Source organism: Parasteatoda tepidariorum, chromosome 3, assembly GCF_043381705.1.
Source record: "Parasteatoda tepidariorum isolate YZ-2023 chromosome 3, CAS_Ptep_4.0, whole genome shotgun sequence".
Taxonomy (NCBI): domain Eukaryota; kingdom Metazoa; phylum Arthropoda; class Arachnida; order Araneae; family Theridiidae; genus Parasteatoda; species Parasteatoda tepidariorum.
The window spans coordinates 58857096-58876121 of NC_092206.1; the positions used below are offsets into that span (position 1 = coordinate 58857096).

Consider the following 19026-nt stretch of genomic DNA (forward strand, 5'->3'; position numbering starts at 1 on the left):
GACAGTAAACGGCGATAAATATTCACTGTTTCATTTTATGGAATTTGTCTTATTTCAGCCACGCAACTGTATTTAAATGTGCTGGTATTTGTATGAAATTGTATAATCTCTACTTAAATTTACTGTTTACTTTAAATTTGCATAAGCTAAGTCATAATCCACACTTAAACACAGCGTGCATATATATGTATAAGGTTTATACATAAATGGTTTCTCTTTAATATACTTATTCTAAAAACACACTAAACATATTTTATACACTTAACTCAATGATGTTTTTGTGTTTAATCTTATAAATTTAATGTGCGAATTCTTCGACATATTATTTAGTGTTTTCGGACAATGAAGAACTGAAAAATATGGTATAGAAAAAAATTGAATGAAAGTGTTGACGCACCTAAATGTTTGCGAACATGAGAATGTAATGCAGAATGGTGACAAACAATTTATAGATGTTGGAATATTTAGTTAATTTCTAGAGTTACATAATTTCTGATCCCATGGTGATATGTTTAGATTTTTTTGATCTTAAATACTGGCTAAAAATAAGGTTGAAATTTTCTTCCGCATGAAACACGAGCAACTTACTGACTGCCTGGTACGTCTTTTTTAATTGCATTTTTTTGGAACCTGACCAATATGACTATTGACTGATACGAAATATTTAGTTAAATAATGTAGTATCAGTTAAATAATGAAACGAGTGAAAAAACAAGAAAAAAGCGAATCACTCTAAGTAACTTTGGATCTGCAGTATGGACTTTCACGTATTGGGACTCAATTGTAATGATTCGATAGTTTCACCTATTAATTAGCATAAACGATGCTTTAAGTTACGAAATCGGACACAAAAACGTACTTCCTCTGAATAAACATAATTTGTCTAAAGAATAATTATTTCTGACTCTTAATATATAGAGGGTGGACATGATCTAGGAAATATTGCCCCGATAGTTTGGTCAGTTGAGATGTCCAAAGTTCTAAAGTTGGGTACCCTTAATGTTAATTTTTTTTACGAATTTCGTCATGTCTCTTAATTTTTTAAGCGAATTGATTTTTTTCACGCAATTATAAAATTCATTGATCCAATAATAATTCCATGCAAAAATAATTTTAAATCATAATTTAATATTTTTTTAAATATTTTATTTAAAAATGACCAAAAAAAACTTAAACTGTATGGTATACAAATTTTTAAAATCACTCTAAAAACGTAATTCTGTAATTCAAAGTACAAAATTTGAATGAAATCGTACGAATAGTTCCTGAGAAAACGAATTTTAACTGTGCGACTTAGTTAAACCTTATTAAGAGTGCAGCAATTTTAACTACATTGTGTTTCAGCGCGTCCTAAATGTGCAGTGCGCAAAGTTGAAATAAATAAATAAAACGAAACACTTGAATAACTTTTGATCTAGATAACGGTTTGTCATGTATTGCGATTTAATCTTAATGATTCTATTTTTAGATATACTATCTTCATTGTATGGACGATGTTTCATGTTATGAAATTCCTCTAGAAACATACTTTTAGAATTATTTTTTCTTTCCAGATTTGATTTCCTGACAATCAATAATGGATGTAAGCCGTAGTTTAGTCAAAGAATATACATAGGTTGATTGATTGATTGAATGTAGAGTTTAATGGCACAAAATCCAAATGTGGACATGCTGCGCCAAACAATATGTTTATACATGTCAAAAATGAAGTGCATACTTATTTTCCTAAATATAATTAAAAATTGATAAAATCATATACAAACAATCAACGGTAGTATTGGAATAAAATCACGTCAAAGTTAAAACACAGTAAAATAGTATAAAGGTAAGAATATCCTTCTAAAAATGAATAAATTCATGAACAGAATAAACTTATATACAATTTAAAATGCCAATAGCACGTAAAAATGCAAAAATGTTCGGATGATGAGAGTCACCTAACAAATCTCCCATAGATAAAATAGAACTGCCAAAAAAGGCAAGACGATGTCTGTTAAAATACGGGCATGTGATTAAAATATGGTGAATCGAAAGTAAAACATCACAAGTGTTGCATTGAGGAGGTGGTTCACCAAACAACAAATGTAGATGGGTCAGTCTGGTGTGTCCGATTCGCAGACGGGTAAGCTTAACATCTGCACTACGTAGTCGCAACACAGGGAAGGGTTCCAAATTTGACTTATGAGCGTGCAACTTATTATTCACTTGGTTATCCCACTGCTGCTGCCATAAAGATTTTATATACTTTTTAATATGTATTTTTACATCTGAGAATATCTTGAACTGTTTAGGGCTGGACTGGAATGACATTCATTCCTCTCCCATTCTGGTTTCGGATTTTCTGAATGTCAACGGATTCATTGATCTGGTCTGACCCCGTCAGACCAGATGGGAATTAGCAACAACAACAACATCTGAGAATGGTATAGATAAATTTAAAGTAGTAGTAGCAGATCGCGCTGCTGTATCGGCTAAATCATTGCCAGGGATTCCAACGTGACTTGGAACCCAGCAAAATAAAATATCGAAACCATTTTTATGAAGATTAAATAGCAAATGCTGTATAAAACACAAAATGGGATGAGTTTCATTGTCAAAATGGTTGAGTTGGCGCAACACGCTCATACTATCTGAGTAAACGCAGTATTTTCGATTCAAACTAGCTGAAATAAGCCTTAATGCCAACAGAATTGCAACTGCCTCAGCGGTGAATACGGAACACATAGTTGGTATTCTATAACTGTAGGTGTCGTCAGCAATAACAATACCACAGCCTACATAGCTAGGACATTTTGAGCCATCTGTGAAAACCGGAACATGTTGACAATATTGATGACGATGAGCTTTGTATAGTTGCTGAAAAATGATAGGCGCAACATGAGAAGAATATACATAGGAGAAGATAACTAGCTTTCACAGACATCATGCAAGTCTCTGTGTATAAATATTAAAAAAAAACATTTTGGGGGCAGCAGAGATTCTTGATACGAGTTTGCACCATGCTTTCCTCCCAACGACTTCTGAGGTTGGCGGGAGAAGAAGAGTTTCATTTTTTGTATTTATTGTTGATTTCTGCACTATTGATACACTAAACAGTACTGAACTTTTAATTAAGAAACTTCTTTGAGAACTGATGTACGTTAAATCTGCCGAGTCGCAAAAGTCCTCCATGTTTCCATAACAAATCAATACCTCTGGGGGTACTGGGTTGGAGATCGATCGTTCTCTGATTCAGGTCAAAATTACGATCTGTGGATGAATGAATGGATTCATTCATGTTGGATGCATGAATGGATCCGCCCTATAAACGGGTGAGACGTATGATGTGGCAGAAGTCGAATTCTTGGCCATAGATAGCGCCACTGAAAAACAAGAAACGCACACTCCGCCTTAAATTTGCTCGGTTTCACCAATCAGGCTTGCCTTTGTGGTTTTACCTTCACACCCTCAAGATTGCATTTTAAATGATAAAGCAGCAGTTAGCTCTAAAATTACAAAATATATCTCTTTTATTTTATTTTATGCGCCTTACCTCTTTAAAGGAATCACATATTAACGATTATAAAATTAAATTTTAGCTCAATTTACAATTTAAATCATGCAGTTCTTACCATTAGCGGTTAAACATTAAATATTTTATATGAAACACAGAAAAAATAAATAAGAATAGGAGCCAAATAAATGCCACAAACTATTCGACAAAAATTACTTTCAGCACTTATTAATCAATATCTTTCCTTCTATTCTTTTAATAGTGTTTACTTCTTCATCAACTGTGCAAAGCAGAGAGAAATAAAGAAAATTTAAGACCACAGACATTGCTGTGAAGCAGGTCTTCTATTTGTGAAGCTCTTCATGCCAGCTGCTGCCACTGGGGAATTCTCAATAACATTTTTAGCTCGCCTTTGTTGACGGGTCTATTTTATCCTTAGGAAAATTTCTAGCTTTTATGACACGCCAGTAATATACCGACTGACTCTTACGTCATCCAAATACCTTATTTCGGGTAGCTATATATATTCGAGCACAAATGTCTTTTTCTGAAAATCGCATTAAAGTTGAAGTTTTCGCCGCATGGAATAGTTATGGAAGGATGCTTATAAATGTGGAAATATACGAGCCTTTTGATTAATTTAAAAGTTTAATGATAGAAATATTCGTTTTAAATTAGCATTTTTTAGTGAGGAAATGTTTTTTTTTTTTTCAAAAAGAGTAAATGTTTTTTTTTCTCTTCAGATCCAAACTTATTAGTCATCTAAGGCAAAAGTTATCTCTCAGTTCCCTATATTATGGATTTGGCAACAACTATGTAGTAAGACTACCACTAGACTAAACATGAATAATAGTCATATTCATATTTTACTCTAAGTTTGAACCAACTATTCATATATTAAAGTACTATTCATATATTCTAAGTACTATTCATATATATTCTAAGTACTATTCATACATTACTCTATGTCTGAAAAATTTAATTCAGAATTATTTTAATTCCCACAATACGTTTAAAAGCATATCGAAGAACCATGTGCCACCTATGTGTAAAAGCTTGACAAAATCTGAAAAATTGCTGAGAATTTTAATGCTTTTACTCTGATTTTAAACTACCATTATAAAAATCTTTAGCAAGCAACATAAAAGCTGTCAATTTATGATTTAGGCTTCATAATTAAATAATAAATTAAATACATGCAAGAAAAAGTATACTTGATGTTTATGTACTTTTCTAAGCTCTTAGTTCGAGAATTATTCGGAAATTAAGATCCATATCATTGTAGCTATTCAAATTTAGATTGATTTTTTTAAAATGAGTATGTACTGGCTCCCGGCATGCCTTGTAAGATTTATTAGACACCATTTATGTTGGCAGCGTTGCAGTGTACAGTGGAAAATATATGTTCAAAATATTTAAGGAATTTATCTGCTCACCGTTTGTGAAAAACGATCAGTGTTTCAGTTTTCAACCTAAAAGAACAATTCATCGGAGGAAATTCATCAACAGAATAAGCAACGTGGCTTTTTTTGTTTCGTTCTTTTTTCGTCTTTTTTTTCAACGTGCAGAAGTTTATTCCTCATGGTTATGCCAGACCCAAATGCGTATTTGTATCTCAAGAATGAAGAAGGTCACGGATACCCACACATGTGACCTATGACGTCTGAGCCAGCTGATCGTTTATAAGCGAAATGGTGTGTTAAAGTTGAACTTAGTTTTTCTTCATAACTAAGAATGTTAATTAACGTGAAGTTAACTGAGCACAGCGCCGTATTGCAAATTGAATTTATTGAATATAATTCTTTTACTTAACTTAGATGCACTATTTGTTTATTTATTTTATTGTAACCATGATTTGTTTTGTGTATCTGGCAACGTCGATGCATAATGAGTTTGTTTATGCTCTACATGACTTCGTGCCTGGTATTGCGTTGAGTACGAAATGAACAGCGGAAAATTGAAATCTTTGTGAAAGATTATTTGCGTAAGAATATAGAATGTGTCACTTAAGACAATTGATGCTTGACGGGCTTGAATTAATCGAAATATAAGGAAAAAAAATAATTGGTTACGTAAACAAATACCACGTTTCAACTGCCAATCAGGATCGAGATACCCACCCGACGTTACTTGCATGTATCCTATTAAGTGATTCACATCTGAAATCTGATCAGATATTTTGGAAGGAAACAGCCGGACCAATCGCCGCACAGTTCAGACTTAATGAAGAATGATTTTCACTCGTTAGGATCTGGTATTTTGCTCGTTACATAAAAGAGTTTCTCAACAAGTGCTTCTTCATAAATAACGAAATGAAAGAAGCCCCCAGTTGAAGAATAATTTTTTCTGACAGGCGGCAAACTTTTATGGCATAGAAATATAAGCTTTTTCGTGATCCTAGTTTTTTCGTGATCTACTTTATGAACGCATAATACTTTTCACATTTTTTAGCGTTTTTCGAACACATTGAACTATTTTAACGTAGTTAACTTTATTTATATGTTATTGGACAAAAGTTCTCAATGACAGTCTTTTTTTATTCTTTTCAAAAAAAAAGGTATTTAATTTCTTCGAGAAATAAAATCTTTTGAATAATAAAATTATTAAGACTTTTTTTTCCTATTTTGCTAAAAAAACATTTATTGTTCTATGAAATTGATTAAGAGTTATATAGATTCTATACAAGGTGGCCATTAAAGTCCGCACCCTGTATCTAAACTTTTGAACAACTCCTCCTGTTGAAGAAATTCCAAGATGGAGTTTCTATATCGAAAAAGGTATGGGTTTGGGTAATTAAGTGAATTATAAAACTGTAGAGCATCACATACGAATTAATACGAATAGACCCAATTGTGGACATTAATACTTTAAAACAAACGTTTAAAACGCACTTCTCTGTGTTATTGATCCCCAACCCTCAGACAGGACTAAACAATCTTGGAGGAAAAAGAAACTAATTAACAAAAAATTACTTTGCTTTCTATGTTTATGTCTACAAAGTGTCTATACATAGTCAACTGATGTTGTTTTACATCTTTGGAGTTAACTTTTCCCCATTTACCATAACGCTTTCGTAACGTTAATGTAGCACATTGCCGTTATATACTAAGTCTAGATTTTGCTAATATTCAGCAACAGTTCTCAAAAATTTTGAGTGTGAATACAGATTTTATTGGGCAACCTTTATACAACGCCTAGGTAAAGTGCTATTTATGTCATATACATTTCCTATGTATATTCTTGCCTACAAGGTATTCTATAGAACATCAGTGTTTAATGCATTGCCAATAATATACATATTTTTTTTTTAAAAAAAAGTTGTATTTAATTTCAATTAATGAACAGATTTCTCATGCTATTCAATAATGCACAAATTATAAACGTCTTTATTAATTCTTTTATTGATATGATACTTGATAATTATTTAGTTATGTTTATTTCAGCCTAGGATTATGAGGAATTAAAAGTATTTTCACAAACAGATGTAAAAAGCATTAATTTGAACACCAAAGAATTATTGTTTACAAAGCATCTCTTAGCGAAAACACTCAACGTTTCGACTGCAAGTAAAGAATAGAGTTTGAAAGAATCGAAACAATGCAAACAATCCTTGAAAAGAAAATAATCAAACTACAAATAATTTTGCACTCTCTTGCAGCTTTTGATCAATACTTCAAAACCATTCATTTACTAATTAGTTGAACTGTGAATCGCTTGAAAAGAATCTTTTGATGTATTATTCATTGTGAAGCATTCGTCATCCGGAAGTGTTTCTCTAAGTCCTTAAGGAGGTTTGTAATGTACTTTTCGGTATGAATAGAACACAGTGAATCTCTGAAAGATATTAAGTAAAGCTACTCAAGGTACTTTAAATTTAAGAAAAAATTTTTACAATTATAATTTATTTTAACTTAGTCACAAAATTAAAACTAATTTACTCCAATTACGTTCATGAATATGTTACAGAGCCAATATGTTATTGTTAAAATTTTGTAATACTTAAAAACAATATTACAATGTTGCATTATTGATTTTATATTCTTTTAAATGGATATGGTTTAGGTACAGAAAATAATGAACAATTAGCCGTCTTTGGGGAGAACTGAATTGAATGTAAGGTTTAATGGCACAAGTTTCAAAAAAGGACATGCTGGGACAAACAAGCGGTTTTTCTTACAGCCAATGTAAGATAAAGCATATCTGCTTTGCAAAATACATTATATTGTTATAACTATGCATGACACGCAAAACATTCAGAAGACAATAAAATCAGATAAAGTTGTAAATAGATTAAAATTGCATAAAACAGGTTAAAACGGTACATCTATACATAATAATAAAAGCGGCTGTGTGTCTGTCTGTAATCACAATATATCGCCCCAGAAGCCTCGCCCAGGCACGAAACTTGACACAAAATTGTGTTTTGACATAATGAAGAAGTATTTTTTTTCTTTTTCAAAAATTTGGATTAGTTTTTTAGTTATCAGTCATTTTGTAAGAAAATCTATGCTTTTTCGTCTTCAAATAAGAGCCATATTAAAAAAACTATTAAAAAATGCATATCTCTTATAAATGTATGCTAATGCGAGCCTTACAATTGAAATATTAAATTTCGACAACTTAAACCAATAATATACGAAGGAATTAATAATTTAATTGTAAGGTTCGCATTTGTTTACATTTATCAAAGTGGAGAAAAGTTTAACTTTTGTATTAAAAATGTGGCAACACATTCCATACGTAAATAGAACGCTTTGCTTTGATTTATTTGTCGATGTTCATAATTGTTATTATAAGTTTTTCTTCTTCTTTCCACGCTCTATTTTTTTTTCTTAAGCGAAGACGATAATTTTTGTAGCAATGTAGAAATAGAAATTGATACCATAAAAAATTATATAGAAATAGAAATTGATATCATAAAAAATTAATTCGTTTTTGGGGTAGACTATATTTGAGGGTGCCCCCGCCAAGTTGTGATCGAGGTTGATCGCCAAGCTGGGCGATGTTGAAAACCAATCGTTATTCTGATTGGTTTAGATTTTAATCGTGATTCTGATTGGTTAAGAATTTAGCGTTGTTTTTAAATGTAATTTCAGAGATCCGTTAGTTCTACTTTGGATACTGGCTGGTAAGGTTACTTTTGCTTCTGGTACTAAAAATGAATACTGTCAATAAGACAAATCTTAAGTTTCTGTACGATTTGAATAACAAAGGAAAAAAAGTAGTGATTGACTGGTGTATGAATGAAGGTTTAATTAGTAATAGATATAAATGTCCTGTTTGTGGGAAAGATGTCTCTGGTTGAACGTAAAGATTGATCAGATGGATTTGAATGGGTCGTGTGAAAGGTTCAAATGCTCCCAACATAAAAAGATCTATTAGAAAGGGATCGTAGTTTAGACAGTACCTAACTGCAATTAGAGAATTCTGTGCACCAAAATCTGAAGATATTCAAGCTTAATGAAGAAGTGAGTTATTTTTCTCTTTTTCTTTCTGTGCTTACTCCATTAATTTTTGTTTCGATTCAAAATGCATTATAGTGGGTTTATTAATTTTGATTCTATTCTGTTCACTGCAATTTTAAAAAGCTTTGCTTGAATTTTCAATTGTTTCATTGAAATATCACTATGTTTTGGCCGCTATTCCTGTTACCACGGAGTTCTGGCAACCAAGTAAGACGCCAAACATAAGTCGCCGATTTCGCCAAGGGGCACCCTCAAGTATATTTTCCCCCGTTTTTGTGTTCTTTTCATGTATTTAGCATTTTAGTTTTTTTTCTTGAGCGTTGTAGCCATATAATATATAAAATAGGAATTTAATTGTTTTTGAAGGAACGATCACACTTACCTTGGATCTCTTTGGTTTTTCTATTCTTTATTTTAACAGTTTTTATTAAATGTAATTAGTTATTTCAGAAAGTTTCAGTTTGCAGGTAAGCACTTAGATTTTAATACTGAAGTTTCATGATTTGCTTTCATAGTATGTTCTAAAGTATTCGTTGACTTCTTAAAAACCCGATTACTGACATGACATGGCAGAATCGCCTTCCAAAAAACTTTGTATTTTGTCAAAGAAAAGGATATTAAGAGATTCTCAAAGAAGAAGAAGGGCCCAAGAAACATCTGTGGAACGTCGAAGAAGGATGGAACATGACCGAATTTCGACAAGCAATTCTAGAGCCCAAGAAGTATCAGAGAAACGTCAAAGATTAGAAGAGGTTTTCACCTAATGATGATTTCGAAAGCAACTTTTGTATTATGCTTTTACAATTTCTGAGGCCTTTTTAAAAAAAAATTTAAAAAAATCAAGTCTCCACCTGATATTTATATTATAGGTTAGATTACCATAGGCCTTAGGTTACCATAGGCCTTATGTTACCATACCAAAGTTACATCTTCAAACATCCTCAAGAGCTATAACACATCTGCAACAGAACTGGATATGAAGACAAAATTGCAGGACAGGAACACTTTAATTGTCCACTAATTTTCAGATTTCCTGCTATGTTTTAAAAAGCTTTATTTGTGAAAACCGTTAGCGTGGCGGACAGCTGGCCGCCTTTAGCGGCTAGTATGTAATAAAATACAAATCTTTGGGAAGCAACTTGGTCAACTTTCCAAGTTGTATTGTATGGCATACAAAATTTTATGGTAACCAAACAGAATGCGCATCACAACTGTATATAAATATTTTAAATCTTCGATGCCTCTTCATTTTCTAATACACAACTTAATTAGTTTTAAATCAATTTTTTTCACTGTCTAACGTTTGCCCGCGGCTTTACTCGAGTGAAAATATTTTGATTTCAACTATTTCCAAAAGATGTGATATTTTCAAATATCTTTATGTATTAAATTTTAGTAATAATATAAATTCTGTCCAGCAGCCATTGAATAACATAATCCACCGTAAGTATGAGTTCGGGATATTTCAGTATAGTAGGCAGCAGAAGCACTATTTCCATCTTTGTCGTGAGATAAGATAGAAAACTCATCCCAATTTTCCGTTTTATAGTGTATAAGTTTTTCATGCACCTCACGTGCCATACTCGTGAATTATATAAAATATATATACTATTATTTGAAAAAGCAAGCTCCGTCACCAATAATTAATATGACAGTATGCGGCACTACAGCACCGTTTATATTTAAAATTCCTACAGCCATTTTAAACAGAATCAAACATAAATCTAAATAATTACTCTGTGGTAACTTGTTTTCAATTTCTCTTCAAATACAAAATTATTCTAACTAAATACTAAACGCATAACTAACAATTCAACGCTACTTAAATTATTGCTTAAAACATTTGTTAGGTTAACCTAACAAAATAAATAATAACTACACGGTTGCTAATAGATAGAGAAATTTCCAAGTTTATGGGACCACGTAAAAAATAAAAAATATTTGGAAAACTTAGATCTTTTGAAAATATGATGAATATTTAAAAGTTTATGTTAAATATTATAGTTCGTTAAAAACATGTTAAGCGTAGGAAATTTGTTTAATATAATTAAAATACGCTTTCTTGAATTTAAAAAAAAAAATCTATTTATATATTGTACCAAACCCATAAATATGTAAGAGATCATTCAATGTACAGTTTCATAGAAAATATAAATATATTTCCATTTTCTTCCATGCGAATGCTTCACAATCTCATTAACGCACAACTATGCCACGAGATTATGTCAAACATGCCGCGAGAATTCAGATCATAATAATAATAATAAGTTTTGTATATTTATATTAATTTTTGCTTTATTTTATCATAAAATATTTTCACTTTCTTAATATCCTGGAGTGGTGCAAACAATTCCAGCCATTTTTAATGTTCCATTAAACCCCAAAAAAGTTGGAATGCACTCTTTTGGGTGAACAATTTATGAATGAATATAAATAGCGTGAAAATAAACCAATAACGTTGACAAAATTATTTCCTTCCCCTTAGCGATGTTGAAAATAAATATTATCAAAAGTGTGTACTATAATTAGAAAATTAAATGATCATATTTCGAAAAGAAAATAGCATCAATGATGCTAAAAATAAATATTATCAAGAGTGTGTACTATAATTAGAAAATTGAATGATCACATTTCAAAATGCCTGCTCAACGCCTTAAGAAAATAACATCAATGATGCTAAAAATAAATATCATCAAAAGTGTATACTATAATTAGAAAATTAAATCATCACAGTTCAAAATGTCTGCTCAACGCTTTAAGAAAATAACATCAATGATGCTAAAACTAAATATCATCAAAAGTGAATACTATAATTAGAAAAGCAAATGATCACATTTCAAAATGCCTATTCCATACTTCAAGGAAATAACACTGCAGTATTGGAAAACAAAAAAAAACAAAAATCTCAAAATAAGCGGAAATCAGAAATCATACACCGCACTCTTTGCGAATCCATCATTTCTTATTCATTCCCAGATTTCCGAAAACTTTCAGTCGTCTCTTATAATAGCAATGTGAAAAACCTCAGGCATTACAAATCATCATTTTCAACACACAATGTCTCTAACAAAACAAACACTTTTCTTCTCAAAAAAATGTATATAAACATGGACGAAAATGAGAAAGCAAAAAAAAAAAAAANAAAAAAAAAAAAAAAAAAAAAAAAAAAAAAAAAAAAAAAAAAAAAAAAAAAAAAAAAAAAAATAGTCTGCTGAAGGGACACAAAATAAAAAGGTGCGAATAAAAGATTCCATCAACGTCTCATTCTTTTCGTCAAGCCTTCAAGCTTTAAAAAGGAGCCTCAAGCGCTTTTTTAATGGGATTTTGTCCACAAAAACTCCTTTTGTGTTTTTGTCGGCCTTCCCCTTGGTCCCCACTTCAGACTGAAGGAACTTAAACAAGGGGTGAGAAATTGAATCCTCTGCTATATAAGAGGCCACCACTTATGAGTTATTTTTTATCTATTTTTATTATACTTTTTTCCTTTTAAAGAAAAAAGTTTTGAAGAAAGTAATCGGTATTTTTTCTTAGTCTAGTTAAACTGCGACCATGCTGACAACTCAAGTACACCTCAGGGAAAAAATTTTACTATCCCCCTTCCTTTTCAAAATGAAATGATACGCACAGAAAAATTTTCTTGATGTGAAGAATACATTTTTCAAAGCAATATTAAAAGCTGAATTATACTTTTACTTAAAAGTATTTACTTTGTAAAGAATAGTATTTTCAAATCCAAAATGGAAATTGAAGGTTGAATTTTTTTGCTCCTTCTTTGCTACTTTTTTGATTTGTTAATATTTATTAAAGCTGTAAACTTGAAACTTTCTATTAGATAACTATTTTCTCTGGTTAAAATTTTAAAATTTAGTCCTGGATATCATGAGTGTAAGATTTAGTTCAAGTTCCCCAGCACGGAGCTTTTGGAGTTCGCTCCAAACTGTTCTAACGATGCCGTTCGAAAACTGACTGAAGAGTTTAAATGATTTTCATCTTAAGAGAAAAGTTCAAATATTCTTTTTCCTCAATTTTTTGTTGTATATAAACGATTTTGTGTACAGACCAAGTGTTTTGAGTTTTTTTTTCAATTTAATACTAAAAGTTTTCAAACGCTGCCTCGACTGGTGGTATTTTTGTCACTTTTTCTTGAAAACAAAAAAATTATTTAAAAAATACACTTAGAAATTGAGATTTTGATTGGTGCATTTTAAGTATAACGATCAGAAAAAGTTGTGAAAGTTTGCTAAAATTTCATTTTATAAATTTTCAAGATTTCAACTTGTTTTCTGAGCGAAATATTTCAAATATTAACAAAATTATTATTAAATAAAGAATGATGCGAAAATTATGAATTGTATTAGTCGAAAATTGAATTCTATTAATTAAAACTTAAACTATTAACAACTTTTACCCTAAACTACTCTGAAGTTGATAGAATTTGGAGAAAACTCTAAAAACTCCAAACCCTAGAGCAGATCCATTATTAAATATTTTTCATTTTTAAATTATCCAACTTCAAAACTTTTCTTTCCTATCAAACTTAGCTGTTACAATTTTAAAGCAGAAAAAAAGCATCAGTATTGTTTGATTAACTTATTATAATACTGTATAGGTTATTTTTAAATCACAATCAATTTCTCTTACTTAACTGTAAAAAAAATTTAGGAGAAAACAGAAAATTTTAACTACTTAACCTTAATTATTTTTGAGAAATATACCTGAAAATGTTTGTAATCTTTATAATAATTTAAATTTTTTAAGGAAAAAAACATTAATATTCCTATTACCATTTTCATTAGAGATTCGTGGGACTTTTCTTAACTAAGCTGCTAAATTATCAATGAAAAAAAACTGCATCGAGTTTTTTTTTATAAGTTTTTTATAATTCGTCTTAATGTGAAATATTATTTTATATATAGGGGAGAAATACTATTTTATATATAGGGGAGAAATATTATTTTATATATAAGGGAGAGATTATTTTATATGTAGGGGAGAAATATTATTTTATATATAAGGGAGAAGTATTATTTTATATATAGGGGAGAAATATTATTTTATATATAAGGGAGAAATATTATTTTCGTTGAACAGTGCAGTTATCAATCTTTAACTTTATAGCCTAATAACCTTTGATCTCACTCAGAAGACAAGGGTACTCCATGATACATCGTTGGGACAAACTAGCCTTCGTGGTGGACTTAATGATGAATTTTGTATTTTTTCGTTACAAGAAGAGGTACGGAATATACAGAGAGGTAAAAATACTATGGTTAGCCGGATGGCTAAAATAGTTTCACTCAGGGATTCGACAAATTGGAGATATTTTACGTTAACACTGCAGTCAGTGTAAGGTTGGAAGCAGTCATCGCTGATATTCGTACCCATGTCGTCTGTTAAGAAGGCGAACTCTCTATCCTCCCTGAGCCACCGTGACTAAAAGGAAGAAAACTATTTTGCTGCGAGCTCTTAACTTACTTATACACCGAAGAGCCATTACATTATGACCACCCTGCTAATAACAAGTAGGACCACCTTTAGCCCTCAAAACTGCTAGCACCCACCATGGCATTGATTTCACAAGGTGCTGATAGGTAGTCTGAGGTATCTGGTACCAAGCGCTCTCCATCTGGTCCTGCAATTCCCTTACAATGCGAGGGGGTAGAGTGGCAGCACGAATTTGGTTTTCCAAGTAGGACCACAAATGCTCTATTCGATTAAGGTCAGGTGAATTTGGGGCCAAGAGATGACTTGAAAGTCACTGGAATGTTCCTCGAATCAATCCATGACGATTCGACCCTTATGACATGGTGCATTATCCTGTTGGTAAACACTATCCCCCGCAGGAAAAACTGTTGCCATGAATGGGTGAACCTGGCCTGCAACTATGTTCAAGTAGCTTTCAATCGTCAGGGATTGTTCTAGGAGGATTATGGGTCCTAANTATATATATATATATATATATATATAGTTTTCTGAAGTGAAAATAAATATATTTTTAAAATGCTCAACTTTTGTTTCTTTCCTACTGTCAATGTTAGAGTCAGTACAAAATATTCCGTATTATTGTAAGAAAAATTCCCATTTCAAGTACTGATGCACAATCATGAGGATCATAAATTTATTATACAATTAATAATATTAATGTAAATATCAAATAATTTTTCGAAGAAATATTTCGATTAAGGAAATATTTTATCGAAATTAAACACGAAAATTGATTAGTGGATACAAAAATTGATTGACTAGTTAAGTGAAATGTTATGATATATTCTTACAATTTCACTGTTTATTTAAGTCACTGATTTCGTTTCATAAAACAAAGTTACTAACATACACATTACTATCGTATACAATAAGAATCTTAACTGTTGAAATCCTTGCGATATAATCATATTAAATATTTATCATCAATCACGTTATTATCACATTCAATATTTTACATTATTATTCATTGCAAGAAATAACAGAATATACTTTTTTTCAAACTTTTGGCGACTTACTACATTTCAAGCATTTTTCCTTCTTTTTTATGCTTTTGATAACATCTAATTTGAGAAAATGGAACCAGGATTGGTATTTTTGTTTGGGTGCAATTTTACAAGAGCAGTGTAAACATCTCTCTTCGTTGCAAAGAGAACCCTATTCTCAGATGTACTGTTTAGTTTGTTCTGGTTTCTTCATCATTATTTCTCGCCATTCAAAATCGAAATGGAATTTCAAAGGGTCTAGAAAAAGCATCTTCTTTTCCACCAAAAAAAAAATATTTTTCTTGAGCAAATATCATTCTCCGAGTTTAAGGAATTTCTATCCTTCAATATGAAAGTTCGATTTTGGCCACTCGGTTTTCCGGATCGGTGTGTGCTAAGTTTCTTTTTTGTTCCTTTTTACATTCTATCTGTTTGCCACTCGATATCGAAATAAAAAGTTACGTACTGAAAGTATGCAGTTCTTTTCCTTGGAATGCGAAAATTTTTCGAATTTTCTTTCTTCAGTATCTTCCAGAACTTTCGGTTTTCTTTGTAGTTTTTTTCCTTACAATGTTTTTTTTTCTTTTCAAAGTTGAAAATAAGGTCTAATAAATTAAAATGATAGCAAAATTAAATTATTCTGAACATTTCAGAGAACAGCACTGTTTCCTAAATGAAATGGCACTTATTTAATTCATAATAAAGTTAAGCATTAGATAAATTTATATGAATATCGAGGTATTAGAACTCGAAACAAATGGATGATTTTTTATAAAATAGAAAATAATGATATGCTTAAATAACATTTTAACATCATTTTTGAAAGCCCAATTTTTTGTTTACATTGCAAGCATATCCCATTGTATTCAGTTGTTTAATCTAAACTGCAATCTCTGATAGAAAGCCTCAACATCTAACCATAATATTGGTACCTTGAGCTACGATGTGATTAAAGTTTTCTGTAACCTAAATACGGATTTAGAATACGTGAAATTTGAAATTTAATTCCTCAGGAACGATTCGACCAATTTTGCTATAAATTTCTATTTTACCATGTAAAATTTCATTCTTTAAAATGATTTGAAAATTGCGTACCTTATAATTCTCAATTTTTTCGAAAATTTTTATATAAATTAATAAAAAATATTTAAGAAAAGTTATATTTTGCATGGAATTCTATTTGAATAAACGATTTTTATAATTGAGTAAAAAAAGTTTTCAATTCACTTAAAAAGTTCTCGAAATAGGGCAAAATACGCAAAAAGTAAAATTAAGATAAAGGAGTTCAAACTTTAGACCGCTTTCTTGACCAAACGTTTTGGACCACATTGTTGCTACTCCCCCCCCCCTATATTTTGGGAGTCAGAAATCTGAATCCGTTGAAAAAAAGGTAGGTTTATTTAGAGAAAGTACGTTTTAGGGTTTAGTGTCGTAATTTAACTTAAAATATCATTTGCACTTATTAATTAGCATATTTGAAGTTACCTCCACGAACTATTAAAATTGTCCCTTAATACGTGAAGATCCGATCCAAAAGTTATTCTGGGTGATCCTTTTTTGACGCACTGTACATATAACTTTCTTTATATTTATTAGTGTATTAATAAAAAGAAAATAGAAAATATTGATTCTCTCAATTCATTTCCTGTACATTTTAAACAGATGAAGCATATTTATTTCATTTCGCTAAGCAAACGAAGACCCAATTTCTTAAAAAAATATTTTTTAATATTTTCTCAGACATTATGTGTATGCAATAAATTAAGAATGAGAACTTTTTTAAAATTATACATTTTAATTTGTAAATAATAATGAGTTTTAATCCTAGTGTTATACATTTAACGTTTAAATCGAGTGATAGCGTTTTGATCGTATTAGGATTAGATCTTTTTGATCTAACAGACATTACAAAATAAATTAAAGCATTTTTTTTTCAATCAACGCTCAAAGACCATTTGGGAAAAAAGATTTTTGAATAACTGATTCTAATGGTTTTCTGACAATTAGGAGAAAAATGAATAAGAAAGAAAGAAAATGCTTATCACTTGTCTAATCGGCAGATTTTAAAAACGAGGTAAAATTCAAAACTTCGCTACACTTTTAGCAGAAAAAATCATAGAGTAAGCTTTGTCATCAAAATTTTATGTCTTTAAGCGATGAGTTAAATATTTACCCAAAAGATATGATATATAAAGCAGAAGAATAAAAGAAGAAACATATGATTCAAAACATGTTTTTCATCAGAACTTTTAGCAAGTATTTCTTTTTTTTCAAAATCGAATTAAGAACTATTGAGAGCAAGTAAATAGTACCTGTATTTGCTTTTGGTCGACTATCAAAATGGTTACAAAATGTTTTTGGGGGTTTTAATTCTACACACATATCACGATCAGGAAGCATTAAAATTAATAATTGTTTTTAGTTCAGACATTATTGATTTATTGAAATTGATTTATTGAAATTACATACATTTGCTGACTTGTGTGCTCAGACATTACTTTATTGCTTTATTGAAATTATAAACATTTGCAGGCTTGTGCGCTCAAGTTAGGCTTATAAGTCTTTGTCAAATAAGAGGGCTCAGATAAGACAATTCAGATAAGGATGACGAGGAATACCATGCAGGGTTACGGCGGGTTTCGAACCCATGACCTCCCCACTCGCAAAGTGTCTGGCGGATGATATCGCTCAGCCAGGAAGATCCCTACTTCATAGATTATTTATTTTTACACTTTCATGCAGGCTTGTGTACCCAATTACACAAATATGGCTTATGAGCTTTTTCAAGTAAAAGAAAAAATAGCACAATTCAGAGGAAGGCAGGATTAAGATACATTCAGGGTTACGGCGGGATTCATACCAGCTACTTTCATGCAATGTTGCTACACCAGCTACTTTCACGCTACAAAGCATTAGTCCGGTGATTTCACTCGGCCATGGAAGGCCACGCTTATAGGTTTAGAAGGGAAGTGCGGTATGTTCTATACTGAACTAAATCACACAAACTCACTTTCGTTTGTCCTCTGAGAGAGTGAGTTTGTTATATGATACGCAAAAGAACATATTCCATCTTAGTTACATCAAAAAGAGTAAGCTGACGAGAATACCGACAAAACTAAAATACTGGAATTAAAGTCAATAAAAGGATCTTCGAAAACTTATTGCTTTCTAATTTAATTTTGCAACAACAAAATACAACAGGAATATATTCTTCAACTGAAGTATTTTTTTATAAACACTAGAAATAGAAAAGCGGGGAGTTTTCGTATGTTCTTTCAAAAATTTTACAAATTATTTTTTAGTTCTGTCAGGACGCTGGTCAACTTAAAAAGAAGAGTGTTACTTAACATTTCAAGCATTTGCTAGATTCAAAACTTTGGAAGAAAAGAATTTAATGAAGAATTGGTACAAACTAAACAATTTTACACTCATGCATGCTACATGGAATGAAAAAAAAAAAAACAATAAAAAGTCCCATGCTTTGCTCAACGGCAACACTTAATAAAAAATTAGGAAACTAATTTAACTATAGGGTCAAATTCGCCTTCTTGAAAACAACTTTTTGGAGGAAAACACTTACAGCAGTGGTGTCGCCTTGACA

The 19026-nt window shown here is 30.9% G+C and overlaps 1 long non-coding RNA gene across 1 annotated transcript in view; it reads right to left on the reverse strand.

Annotated features, from left to right (window-relative positions):
* Positions 1-18483, reverse strand: part of LOC139425157 (uncharacterized) — a 119954-nt gene extending 101471 nt beyond the window's left edge. Inside the window, exon 1 of the long non-coding RNA XR_011636420.1 lies at positions 17738-18483. This is a non-coding gene — a long non-coding RNA (uncharacterized lncRNA). The remainder of the gene's footprint in view (positions 1-17737) is intronic.
* Positions 18484-19026: the final 543 nt, after the last annotated feature.